The 14,899-nt window shown below is 37.0% G+C and overlaps 1 long non-coding RNA gene across 1 annotated transcript; it reads left to right on the top strand.

The window, feature by feature from the left end:
* Positions 1 to 3,066: 3,066 nt before the first annotated feature.
* On the top strand, positions 3,067 to 5,466 carry LOC148125172 (uncharacterized). The gene is made up of 3 exons (XR_015744510.1): positions 3,067 to 3,195; positions 3,990 to 4,168; positions 5,451 to 5,466. It is a non-coding gene; the product is annotated as an uncharacterized LOC148125172 (long non-coding RNA).
* The last annotated feature ends 9,433 nt before the right edge of the window (positions 5,467 to 14,899 follow it).

The following is a 14,899-nucleotide window of genomic DNA, read 5'->3' as shown; positions in this document are numbered from 1 at the left end:
TTTTCTGCCTTGTAAAATTAGGAGAAGAGATGGGATGAACTATCCTTATAATAGAATTGGTACATTCTATTATACATTCTAATATAGAATTCTGACAAGAGAACATCTGCCTGATGTTGTGAGCAAGATGAATGAGGAAGTGAAACAAATGAAATAAGTTTCATGTATAAAAAGCCTTATGTAAAGAGAGAAAATGAAAGAAAAAAGGAGCAAATAGTTAAGTTGCTTTACACACGTCTCTCAGAAAATGTGTGTGCACTATGGAAAGTTCTAAGTTTTACAGCCATCTTATTTAATTAGTATAAATAATCTTTTACTGCTAAGCATTAATGATTTTTAGATAAATAGTCAGGTTATCCTTTATAATGATGAAACAGCTACTCCCTTGCCTCAGCTGTTTCTCTCCATGTTTGGTTTCTTTAGTGCTTTCTTTGCCGTTTGGGTTTTTTAAAAAAAATCAATTAAGTATACCAGTGTGCAATGATAATTAGATTTTAGAGACAGTTAAGAGCCTGCATGAAGACTGAATCAGAGGGATTTTCCCTGGCCACAAATTAACTTTACTGAAAATGTGGAGCCAAGTATCAAGTGAGAAGCCTTATCTCTTTAATTGTTGTAATTAGACAGTGACATTTAAGAGTACATGAAATGGAGATAGTGGAAAAGACAATTAATTAGAATCAGACTGTAAATATGCCTTTTAAACCAGAACATCAGAGTAGTTGTTTACACATTCAAGTCCTTACATCAAGGTTGCAATGCCCTTTCAAAGGATTTGGGGCAGGGGCTTGAAAAACTTTCTTCAGACAATATCAAATATAGGTTTCATATTTCCAGTTGTTATTTACCCATCCATTTTGTAGGACACTCACTGGATTTTCTATATTAAATGGAATGGATACATGGAAGAGATTTTCGTAGTTCTGTTCTATGCAAAGACCAAGACTAGAAAGTGGACCATAGAACCGTCAAATGAGTTTTATGAATTAAGCAATTCAGTGTTGAAAAATGTAAGGTTCTACAGATAGACAAGAAAAACCAAATATATAGATATAGAATAGGTGGTACCTGGTTTCACAGGAGCAACTGTGAAAGGGATCTAGGTGTCCTAATAGATCACCACTAAGTATGAGTGAGCAGTGCCCAGCAGCTGCCAAAAATGCAGTCCTAGATAAAGAGATAGCTTCAAGATCATATGGTGTGATAATACCGTTTTGTTAGTGAGACATACTTGGAATATTGAATCCAGTTCTGTTCACTATGATACAAAAAATTGTTGAGACTCTAGAACAGGGCTGTCAAATTCCTGGCACTCAGGCCAGATGCATCACACGCTGGCCACACCCACGTCCATTTTAGTGAAGGGGGGAAAAGTACTGATATGTCACATGATGCTGCCATAAGTTTGACACCCCTGCTCTAGAAAGAGGGCAGAGAACAAAGATGAAAAGGGATCTAGAAGCTAAACCGTATTGAGAAGCTAAATCAATGCTTGAAGGAACTGGGTGTATTTAGTCTAATGAAGAGAAGGACTGGGGTGATATGATAACAATCTTTGAGATTATTTGAGAGGCCAACACAAAGAAGAGGGTGTCAATCTATTCTCCAGAACAGGACAAGAAATAGCAAGTAGAAGATCATTAAAGAGAAAACCAACCTGGAGCTAAGGAGAAATTTACTGACAGTGAGAACAATTAATCAGTGGAATAACTTACATTTGGAAATTGTGGGTGCTCCTTCACTGAAGGTTTTCAAGAAGAGACCGTACAGCCATTTCTTCAGAACAGTTTGCTTGGGTAGGATCTCCAAGGTCCTTTCCAAACTTATTATTCCATGTCCTATATTATGAGTTCTGAAGGAACTGAATCCTGATTAATGTACTTTAATGGATTAGGATGATTTTGTAAAAATTTGAGGGACTTTCTTGCCTCCTTATAGAAAGGGTGAAGGTTCAAAGGGATGGTTTTGTTTCAGCCAGTTTCTTTTGACTTGATCACATTACCTATTGGTGAAAGGTACAAGTCTACCAGAGGTGGTATTCAACCGGTTTGGACCGGTTCTAGCATACCAGTTTGCAGAAATTTTGAGTAGTTTGGAGAACCACCTCTGTCTGCCCCCACCCACCCACTCCTGCCCTTTCCTGTCCTATATTCCCTTGCTTTTTTTAGCAGCAGAGTGGATTGCCGTGCCTCAGGTGAGCTAAAAAACAGGTTACCTCACTAGCGCTGACACAGAGAACGGTTTTTGAGTGCTGCGCACACAGAGTGTGTATCATAGAACTGGTAGGAAAAAAAATGTAGAAGTCTACCAATCTCCTACATTGTATAATGATGTGACAATATTCATCATGCTTCTAAAAAGTGCAAATATATTTAGAACATCAAAAATTTTAAAGATCTCTGAGTGTGATCATAGTTGATATTGCCAGTGTAATTTGCTTCATGTATATGTGTATAAAGAATATATCTATACTATATGAATGCATATAGACTACATACATTTATGTCTATATCAAAATAGAAAGACATTGCTGTATATCATTGTGTATTCAACATTGAAAGATTAGGTAATTATGATAGCAGTTGGGACTGGCATTTCAGTCATAAGTCGTAATAGTCATAATCAAAGGCACTCATGAGATCAGACCTGATTTTATGATACTTTACAGTGGTCATTAAGTAAATAATGCAGTCAGCAGTCCAAATCTATTCTCCCAAGTAGACAAGTTTTTTAAATATATGTTAGGACACTTGACAATTTTAAGTCAATTTAAATGCGTTCATGAAATAGAACAAAAAAACATTAAAAACCAACAAAAACAACTCAATCAAGACCCAATAACCATCAGGTGCTGCAACTAGTTGTAAATGTAAATTGTTTACCAAGCATCTGAAATACAATCATATGATCACAAGCAGGGGTGGGATTCCACTGGTTCTATCCGGTTGTATAGAACCTCTTGTTAACTTTCTAAGCAGTTCGGAGAAACGGTAGTTAGAAGCAATCTCTGTTTGTTTGTTTTTCCACCCTTATTACTTCCTGTCTCCAGAGCTTGTGAGGTTTGGCTTTCTTAAAGGGGAAGGGTTGTTTTAAGATTTTTACACTGCTGTTGGGAGGAAATACTTCCTTGGACAATCAGCACTTTGAAGAAATAATTGAATAATAAAGCAAAGCTTTTACTGACAGAAAACCAAGGTGAGTGATATTCAGCAAAGCTTCTTGGCTATCTAGAAGGATTGACATTCAAACGTGAGTTTACATACCCTTTCTGAGTTTTGGTCCAAAACTGGTTTTTGGTGAAGGTTAATTCTATGCTTGGTGAAGTTTAATCCTGTGTTTATTGATGGGGTAATTTTCCCTATTCAGCTTCAACAATCAACAGCAACTGTTGTGATTTAATTATTTGTATTGTGTTTGAATTTGTTCTTGTCTCATGGTTTCTTTTTCTATTTGGGGAAGGGATCTGCCTCACTGCTTTAGTACTATCTGGCACTGTCCTTTTGGGGTATGCTTCCAAGACCAGGATGCAAGCTTGGCACTGATTTTTTTTACTGCCTTTGGGTGGGGGGGGCATGTGATCTTTCCTTAAATCTGGATTATTTCCTTAGGATATCTTGTGAGGTGAATGAGCCCAGCTGGTATCTTTAAGTGGTGCAAATGGATCTAAGGTTTGCTTTTCCTGGGTCTGTTTTTTCTGGAGAGCTTAAATGACCTCTCTGCTAAAGGGTTTCACTTTATGAGCAAGAGTTGGCTGCTTGATAGTTATCACTGCATTATAACTATTTTCATTCCTCAAGGTGCTTGATTTGTAACTCTGGCTTGCAGGTATTTTTAATCTAATGATTGGCATTTAGGGCAGCTTTTTGCAAGCAAAGAAGCTTTTTGTAGTTTTGTACAGGTAATCCTTGACTTACAACAGTTCATTTAGTGACCATTCAAAGTTACAATAGGACTGAAAAAAGTAACTTATGACCATTTTTCACACTTAGGACCGTTGCAGCATCCCCACTGTCATAAGAGGCCAGGTGAGGAGAAGCGCCCCTTAACATGAGTGATGTTGTGTTGGCCACACCCACCCAGTCACATGACCACCAAGCAACACCCACCAACCAAGCCACACCCACAGAACCGGTTGTTAAAACAACTGAATCCCATCCCTGATCACAAGGTATGTGTATTTCACATTTTACAATGAACTGAATTGCTTCCCAGACCATAAAGCAACCTTCATGTGAGGCCATAGTAAAATCTAAATAGTTGTTAAATAATTGATTGTATGTCAAAGACTACTTCTCTTCTCTTCTCTTCTCTTCTCTTCTCTTCTCTTCTCTTCTCTTCTCTTCTGAAATGTATTATTTAAGCATATAATATATAAATGCATATAAATTATTTTAAGGCCCCATTAATTTGCATGGGCTAAAAAACAGGGTGCTATTCAAAGGATTCAAAATTACCTATCAAATATTTATATTAACAAGTAAAATGTTATTTTTTATGTTTGGCAAACTTGCTTCTATCTGTATTTTTATTTATCTATTTCCTATCATTTAAAAAGTAAAAATATTACAGTGTTTACTCTTGATCCAGCCCTTTGGGTTGCTTAAGACCAAATGGTTTAAAGTTCCCTTTAAAATAGAAAAGATAGAGATAAAATTAAGCTGTATGATTTTATCATCTTTGAAATGTGGTGAGTTAATGGGTTAAATAGCCTGCTGAGAGTCAAACTCAGCAGGCTGATAACCCATCTAGGATTTGTTGGGAGGTGGAAGGGAGAGAGGGAGAGAGAGAGATAAAGGGAGGGAGAAGGGGGAAAGAAATTTTGATTTTGATTTCAAATGTACAGCCAAGCACTCCATTAATTACAACTAACAATTTATCTAAACCATTAGCTATTCCAGCCAAAAAAAAAAAAAAGAATGGGGACTGCATCAGGAATTTATATGTGTCATGCTCCTATCTGAATCTGATTCTGAAGGGGAGGCTGAGCAGCTGACAGGGAGTGAGAGTGTGGCTTCATTGGCTGTGGAAGAAACTGGAGAAGGGCAAAGTCTGGCTGGGCAGAGCAGGGAAGAGGTAGAGCAAGTCAGAGGGAATTCAGAGGAACACTCAGGGCCACCCCCTATTCATCCTAGGGCATGCAGGGAGAAACAGAGAAGGGTGCAACCTGAGTTTCCTGGCTTACGGGGGAGGAAAGGGCCCTGATTCCCTTCATTAGCTGAAGCTGGGAACACAGTGTTTAAAAAGGGAAGCTACACACAGCAAAATTGTTGGAAGCAAATTGTGAGTTATCTGTTATTGTCGAGGCTTACCTAGGTTCCTGGTGTCTTCCCAACTGTGTGTGTTTTGTTGGCCTTTCAAGCCTGCAATTCCTTATCCTGCCCTGTCAAGTTAATTGTTGCAGCGTGGTTTGTGTGGATTTTTATTTACAGTTTGTATGTACTTGTTTTCAGACTGAATGCTCTCCACTTAAAGACTGTTCTTGGGAGAGTTTTTTTTCTCCAGCCAAAGGTAACCTGGACATTGGGGGCAAAGTTGGAGGTATTAAAGGGACTTTTCTTGCTTATTTAACTGTGTTGCCTTTGTGCCACCCCGGGTCATCACAATATGATATATATTTAATATAATTATATCTGGATTTAACTACTACCATTGAGAGATACAAATGTGAATCTATTTTCTTACTGAAAGGACTCCATCCTACCATGAATAGGTACATCATAATTGAACTTTTTTTTTTGCTAAATTCCACAACACAGTATAATCTTACACACCCACTTTTACCCCTTAGAACTGCAGAAATAAACAATCACATGCATTTGATATCATTTAGATAGCCTACTGTATTGGGTACTTTAGGAAAGATTTTACATATTAAAACAAATTATATGCTCCCCCCACCTCCCAAGAAACAATACAATAGATAATGGAACTGTATTCAATAAGATCAACTTACAGCATCAAAGCATATTGATTATCAATGACAGCCAGACTTCTAACACTCATTAGAACCTCCAAAAATCTACCTGGCTTCCCAATTATCTGAGACAAAGCTTGATTGAAAACCCCATTAAAATCATTAAGATCTTCAATCTTTAACTTGAAAGGGTTTTATATCAAGCTCAGGGACAGTAGTGAAGACAGCGGCATCACACCCATCATGCTATAGAAAACAACAGGAAACCGAGGCCACCTACTAAGCCTTTTTCCTGAAGATATTAGGAAGAATTGTCACATAAATCCATAGTTAAGAACAGTGTTGCTGGTCTTTTAAATTCAGTAGTATAACACCGCAATTTCGCAGAGATCAGTAACTAATCAGGGACTTCTTAGAAAGGAGCCACAATCACCAATTACCTTGGTCTCATCACATGGAAGAGCCTTCTGAAATATAATTTACTATTAGAAAAGATCAGTTTAATTTTTTTTTTTCATTCAAGGTAGAAAAAATTAATCATTTAAAATGTAATGGCCATAGTCCAGTACTTCAACCTTCTCCAGAAACAGTCCTGATTACTTGCCTATTGACTTCAGGGGCCAAATATATAGTGGAAGAAAATATATATAGGGATATTTACATAATCTTGTTCTGCTCAGGATTCTCAGATTTAAAAAGATAATATTTAATAATATTTAGGTAATATTTAAGATTTTATTTTCTCTTTTCTTTCCTTTTTCCCTTTTTCCTCCCTTCCTTGCTTCCTTCTTTCCTTCCTTCTTTTTTCTCTCTCCCTCCCTTCCTCTCTTCCTCTCCCTTTCCCTCTCTCTTTTGGTTAATTTCTATTCAGTTTTAAATCCTAGCAACTACATGGATAAGTTTCTTGGCAGCATTTTCAAATGTCGTTTTCCTTTTCCTTTTTCCCTAGGGCTGAGAGAGAGTTAATAATATATTATTGTCATTCTACGTATATACACAGTATACACATACACATAAATTCCCATAAATTCACATAACACCCAGAGACCAGATCCAACATGCACACACACATGACAATCCCCCAATATACCCCCATCCACCAAAATTCCCCACCCCCTAAAAACACACAAGCATCCACAAAACAGACCAAGTAATACTGTCCAACAGCTCACTGAAGGTGGTCCTTAAGTTCATTGTTAAGTGCAATTATAGCTCTGGGATAAAAACTGTTCAGAAAACATGTGGTCTAAGTTTTAATTGTTCTGTATCTTCTGCCAGAAGGCAACAGTTCACAAAGATTATAAGCAGTTACTAGTTCATGGTCACACAGCAGGCTTTGGGCCTGAGGCAGGACTAGACCACATAATCTCATGGTTTCTAGCCTTTAATCACTATATCAAAATATTTCTTGATGAACCTTATCTTGAAATTATTTAAGGATGAAGGGACAGAATCCACCGAGAGTCTTAAGTGGCTGCTATAAATGGTTTATATCCTTTGTTATCCACTAGAAAATATAATATAAAGAAAGTTATATTTCAGGAGGACGATACTTTCCTGTATTTGGCAAAGTTGCATATAAAATGTATTAATGATTAAGTCTGTGTAGCACTTTGGATTCCAAGGCAAATAGATGCTTAGGAGGGGTTTCAATCATCTGCAGCTTTTAAAAGCATTAGTATATTTTCTAGGATTGCTTGGCAGATTCCTGGAAAAAACGTGTTTAGTGTAAGGAATTGTCAATAGATAATAAGCATGTTTAGTGTAAGGAATTGTCAATAGATAATAAGCTCATACAACTCTACCACGAGACATTGCACAGTTCTCTTAGATAAAGTTTGACTGGTTTTGATTTTATTGACCACCCAAATCCAGTAGTCTCCAAAGTTGCTTTTAAAAAAGAAATAGTAAATTGGATAAAGTTGCATAAGAAAGTGTGAATCATAATAAATATTGCATAGGACAAAACATGTCTAATTTTCAGCCGTTTGGAAAAAACACACAGAGAAAATATGATGAAGTAGAATAATGTGTTGATACATGCAGCATTGATGCAGAACAAAGATAGACTGATTCACAATTGCTAACCATTAAATATTCAGAAACTGCATGCTTCATAACTGGATTAAAATAAACAGAAGATTTAAAATGCCAAGCAGAATATATTAGTTAAGTGAGTCAGCTATGAATCAAAGCCTTCACTGCTGTCTTGAATCAGTGTTTGTGTTATCCTGATTTTGATGATCAGTATAATGATCATATGTTTTTAACCTATAGGTAAATGGAACAGTGTTTCCTAGAGCAAGTACTATTTTGAAAATAAAAATTGACTCCAAGAAATTTGGAATTGTTTCCTTGGAAGCTTTATCTCAAAAGTCTGTTTTTCTTAACTTCAGCATAAATTAACATTATGACACTTGTCTTACCAAACCACATGTGCTGTAGAAAATAAATCAATTTTAAGTTTGGCGTGAGGAGGCAAAAACATAACTGAGTTGGCATTTGAGTTTGGTTTATCTTATAATTTGGATAATTATCTTATCCTATAATTTGGATTCACAGACATCTTGTATTAATTTGCTAGAATCTTAAGAGGAACTCTTCAAACCCAACAATTTTGACTACAAAATTTAACTAGCAAATTGTCATTAAGTGCACAGTTTGAAAAATATCATTTTAGTATCATGCAAATGTGATCAGCCACTTCATTGTGCCAGGATTCTCTTTCTGGATATAAATGTCTTTGTTGTGTTTCATCATTATAGAATCACTCAGTTTGCTTAAATAAGAAATTATTCTTTATATGTGTTAGGAATATGAAGTTGTTCTGAAAATTAGGAATGATATCTCAACAGCCTTAGAGGGCATATCTCTAAGAAAGTGTTTAAAAACTGTATAAATGAGTTGTTTAAACACCATGCTCGTTCATGTTCAAAAAGATTTTCATAACAAGTAAGGATCCAAGTCATGGTGGAATTCAAATAATTTAACAAATGGTTCATTGCCCTAATGATTTCTTCCAACAACCAGTTCATAAACTTCTCAGAAAGTTAACTCTGTTTCTCCTGAAGTTGTGTGAACTGGCTGAATCCCAACATTGATCTAAGTCTAGTTTCATCCATTAGGGGCATATAACATACTTAACCAAACCAGGTTTATTACGAAAGTAGTGGCTGCACTGCATAACTGCTGAATTTCCTTAGCTCTTTTTTTTTTTTTTTTTTTTGAGGGGGTGATCTTCAAATCCACCTTATTTGTTATATTTTATGGCTCAGTGTAGTGTGTATGTCAACATAAAACATTTTGTATACACTTTCTATAGTTGACAACAGAAAGAAGGGGGGAGTTTCAAAGAGCAGGCAACAGTGTGAAATTGAAAGTACATTCTATTTATATTTTCTTCAGAGACTGATTAGATGGCTGAAGTTCCGCCATGAAAATAACTAATTGGAGAGCATGATTGATGACTCTTGGCTATGGATATTTTTCATTGGATGATACACCCAGAGGAGTGGGGGGGGGAAGCAGGATCAAGGGTGACAGTGAATTACGTATCTCAGAGTTGGCTACGCCGGACGTAGAATGGTAGCTTCAAATAAATCCTCTTTAGTTTTGGGAGTGTGGCTCGAGGCTCTTGATTTAACTGGAGTAACTGTCAGAACCTTGACAGTGCAAACCCAACACTGGATAATTGAGTAACCAAGTTAAGCTTGTCGAACAAACAACAACAGTGAATCTCAAAGATTTGTTAATACCCTGGAATTAAGACATGGTTATAGCTGAAACACCACATTTAATTTGAGTAGTGAGTACTCATGAAGTTGATGATAAAAGTTTGGGAGGTAATTATAAATGTGATTGCTTGAATATATCAACAACTGGAGAATTTAAATTTCAGATTCTTTTTCTGGACATAGCCAAGGATCAACTCATAATGTTCCTTGTAAACTTATTTTTTGTTCTTTCTGGCTTCTTTGGATCCAGGGATTGAATGATATGGACTTTTTGTAGAAAAAAAGTTGTAGAGGTGGTTTCTTGTATTCTTATTTCAGGATGGTTTTTCAACTTCCCATTCTAGCCATAGCTCCACATATTCACAACTTCTTTCCTATTATCCAAATATTAACCAAGTTTGATAATGTTTGATGCCATGGATTCCTCATACCAGGAGGGAAAGAGGATGGAACTTTGCAAAATATTATAGATTATCAGAAATAAAGGTAACCATTTTATACTACATCAACAGAAGCTTAGCAAGGGAATCAAGTAATCCCATGACTAACAAACTTAGAGGTGCTGAAGTAAATATATTCATTTGCTATGATTTCTGGTTATCTAAGCGTTTTCCCCTTTCAATAAATCTAGTTAATATTACACTTTGAAAATCTAACTTTCTTAGTTATGAGCCCTGCCAGGGATATGACACTTAGTTTTTCAAGATTAGCTAAAATAAAATATTGGTTTGGATTGATGAATGGATATGAATCTTGATGGCATGCCAGGGATAAGTTATATTACAGAGAATTCACTTTTTCCAATCAAGTTCTATAAATCTTCACTTAAATCAGAGGATGTAATATTCTGCTACATGATTATATGCACATGATTACATGAGTCAGTTGGAAGAGTGATAATTTTGATGCTTCTAATATCCTATCAATCATATGCTTCTAATACTCTATCAATGAAAGAAATGCAAAAGAGCAGAGTTATTTGTCCTTCCTTTTGCCCATTCCTAGGATTGACAGTATATTCCCTCAAATTTAACAGGATGAGCAAATAAATGTACAGCAGCTCTTAAACTAATAAAACTGGTCAGTTTGTGAAGTTATAGAAAAAATTCAAGAGGACTTGGAGCGTTCCAACCTTGTATGAATTATCTCTGCTATGAAACCTTTAAAAGTTGGAAACAAGGAATTAAAAACTTATGTTTACCATGGTAAATTCAAAGATCAAATTCCATTTGTGAGGAGAAAATCCAGGTATATCCAAGACATATAATTTGATAAGGCCATTTTTGCCCCTTCCGTTAATTTGTGTCTGGACAACTCCCTGTAGTTTTCTTGGCAAGGTTTTCCAGAATTCGTTTGTCACTACCTCCTTCCTAGCACTTCGAAACAGCGATTCGCCCAAGGTCACCCAACTGACTTTGTGCCTATGCTGAGACTTGAACTCATGAGTTCCTAGTTTCTAGCTGATGCCTTAACCACAACATTAAACCGGTTGTCCAATAAGTCCATAGAACTATTTTATTACAGAAGAGACTAAACCATAATAATTTACTTCCAGAACAGAATTTAACATTTGTATTATAAGCAGTAGATTATATTGCACAGGAGCTATTTTCTTGTCCCTCTGCATCTTTCATAAAATAATTTGTAAAATCCATCCTACTAATTTTACATGTTTTAGGGAAATGAATGTACTGGAAACTTATAATTACAAGTTTTAAATCACAAGGGAAATTGCATGGGTGTGCTGGCAACATAAAAATGTTGGAAAATAGCCAGTTGATATGTTTGGGCAAGCTTGGGCACCAAACTAGATACAGAAATTGTTTATTCATAAAGCAGTAGCTAAAAATGTTGTGTGTTGTTGTTGTAAATTCTGTATGATCAGGAAAGAAACAGAGAAAACATGTTTTGCCAATTAAACAAAAGCAAGTCTTCCAAGGCAGATGTTTTGAGAGCAAGGAAGGGGACTACATTATTCCTGAACACATATGCCTGCGTGTGTGTGTGTGTGTGTGTGTGTGTGTGTGTGTCCATATACATATATGTATATAGAATTCTGAAAATGATGAGAAGAACATGGAGACTGTTTTTTCCATATCTCTTATTCTTATATGGGAAATATTTTTGATAAAAATCTAGCTGCAATTAGTAGGGAGGACTCCAAGCAGTATTTAATATTAGACAATTATGAAACTGCCGGAAAAGTTTATGGAATGTTTATCTTCCTTGCTAAAGAAGACTGAGCTTTGCTTATTGCACTTTGTTGTTGGTGTTGTGGAAAGTGAAAGTGGCATAATAGCCTATTGATACAGGGAAAAGACAATAGCTTTCTGAACAGGCAGCTGAAGCTATCCAGGAGAGGCAGAGCAGAATGTATCAGAGGATGGGAAGGAGGAAAACAAGAATGAAGCAAACAGACAAGGAAGTGCTCAATACCAGTGAACACAAGGCACGATACCATGTATCTCTCTCTAGAGGACAACTAACTGGTACTTGAGCAACCTATGCCACAGAACATTGTGAATAGTAAGTTGAGCTCTCATAGAAGAAAGGACTCCAAAAGCCTCTCAAGACATAAAATACATATTATAGATGTTGGTGTTTTCTATGAAGGGGAACAAGGCAGTTATGGGCAGATATGATATGACATTTTGGGCTTGGACAACCTTGAACTACGCCACCTATACTTAAGCATAGCACACAAAATTATCTGCTACAATGTCCTGCCAGTCAATGACTACTTCAGCTTCAACCACAACAATATAAGAGCACACAACAGATACAAACTCAATGTAAACTGCTTCAAACTCGATTGCAGAAAGTACGACTTCAGCAATGGAGTGGTCAATGCCTGGAATGCATTACCTGACTCTATTGTTACATCCTTTAACCCCTACTCCTCAAACCTCAAACAAACCACTATTGACCTCACCTCATTCCTAAGAGGTCTGTAAGGGGCGTGCATAAATGCACAATCATGCCTACCGCCCCTGTCCTATTGTCCTCATTTATTCGTACCTATTTCCTATATTCTTACTCAAGTTTATACTTTTACCTATTATCTTATAAGTGATTGACAAATCAAATAAATAAATAAAAATAAAAATAAACTGTCTTATCTTATGGAAGATCACATATAGTGTATGAAGAAGAGGTTACTAAGTTGATTCAAACCCGCTAGCAATTATCCTTCCCACAGCCAAAGGTATTTTAAGAGGAAGGGGAAAGAATAAGATGGCAATTATTCGATGGATAGAAGGGTGAAAGTCAAGAATGGATGTTTTCTTTCATTTTTTTTTACTTTTCTATACTCTTATTGTATTGCAAAATTCTAATATATGATACTATTTTTAGATGACTCACTGTTGGCTGAATTACCACTCAGAAGAGGACTTATTAATGGCTCCACCTCACACATTCATAGTGTTTATAGGTGAAACAAAACTATGAAGAATGATTAATATCTTAGATGAAAAAGAAAAGTCTTAAATAAGCTTTAAATAAATCTACACAGGTTTTTGCACTGAAAAAACAAAAACAAAATAGCAGAAATAAATTAAATATTTTGCACCTGGGTAAGAAAATATAAGGCACAAGTTGAGAATGTGAAAAACCCAGTTTGGTAGTCATACATGTGGAAAAGTTCTAGCTATCCTTGTGAACACCAGTTAAACAGTAGCCATTAATGTAAGTAACTGAAAATAATACAAAGGTTATCTTGGGATCCATTAACAGGAACATAGAGTGCAAATCATGAGAAATAACAAATCTCTATTTGGACTATATTCTGGCAAGACTCCACTTGGGATGAGCCAAACACTTGCTATGATGTTGGTATTATATATATATATATATATATATTTTTTCTGAGGTTCTCGCGGGTATTTGTATGTGGATCTTTGGTTGTTCGGGTTTTCTCCCGCGTAAGATTCGAAGTATCTAGGCAACGTTTCGATGAAGTCTCATTCATCATCTTCAGGCTTCTGTCTCCAGCTCTGTGCTTCTCAGAGTGATGTGAGATTGCAGCTGTTTCTTCCTTTTAACTGCTAGTGGGGGTGGGACTTGATTGGGTGGGGGCTTGGCTGTGTTCTGATTGGGTGGGGGTGTGTTCTCATTGGTAGGGGGTTTGGCTGTGTTCTGATTGGTTGGGGGGTTGGCCGTGTTCTGATTGGTTGGAGGTGTGTTCTGTTCAGATGGGGGCTTGGTTGTGCTCAGGTTAGTCTTAGTTGCTGGGGGATTTGAGTTGGTGAGCTGTGATCTTCCTGTTTGGCTTCGAGTTCGTGGTCGTGCTGCATCTTCATAGTGGGTGTCGGTTTGCTTCATGTATGGCTCGGAGGGGTTTGAAGTGGGTAGTGATGCAGCTGCACAGAGCACAGAGCCGGAGACAGAAGCCTGAAGATGATGAATGAGACTTCATCGAAACGTTGCCTAGATACTTCGAATCTTACGTGGGAGAAAACCCGAACAACCAAAGATCCACATACAAATACCCGCGAGAACCTCAGAAAACAAATATTGCACCTCTACGGGGAGGAAACCCACCATCTGACCAGGACTTATGAAAAACTTGAAGTCCAAAGAGCCTCCATTTTATGTGACCTTGCATTCCTATGCAACTGCCGAGATCAAAATTTAATTCCCACAAGCTTCCAATTGAAATTCCACACCAACACAGCAGCCACCAAACGCATCCTAAAAAGAACAGAACTGGCCCTAATTAGAAATGAACTTCACACAAAAAGGTTTCTCCTAGACCAAATCAACAAAGATCTCCTCACACTCCACCTCAGACTCAGCAACAAGATTCACCCCTACTTTGGGACAAATCCAAACAACTCGCTGTCTGGAGAGCCGAAACACAGACCACCCTCAAGACAGACACACACACCAACAAACTCAGGAAACTACAACAACGCCAGAAACCAACTCCTCCCCCCCCACAGCCACACATGAAACAAACAGTGCACAACATCTCAGACAAGATCCTCACTGAAGCTGAAACCAAGGTCCTTTCAAAAGGATTCAACTTTGCAGTCGCTCCCAAACACATCCCCACAGAAACCATCATATGCGGAGTTGAAACCAGCCTGACCAAAACCAACCCTGACGATGCTAACAAAATCAGACTCGAAATCACCAACATCCTCTGCACTAGCAAACCACCCAAAAGCAACTTATCCAAAGAAGAACAAACTGCACTACTTAACCTGAAAGAAGACACCAGCATAATAATCCTACCAGCAGACAAGGG

Source organism: Pseudonaja textilis, chromosome 8 (genome assembly GCF_049901715.1).
Source record: "Pseudonaja textilis isolate UNSWEBS1 chromosome 8, rPseTex1.2, whole genome shotgun sequence".
Classification (NCBI taxonomy): Eukaryota; Metazoa; Chordata; class Lepidosauria; order Squamata; family Elapidae; genus Pseudonaja; species Pseudonaja textilis.
Note: the sequence above shows the minus strand (reverse complement) of the source record. Positions and strands in the feature narration are given on the sequence as shown.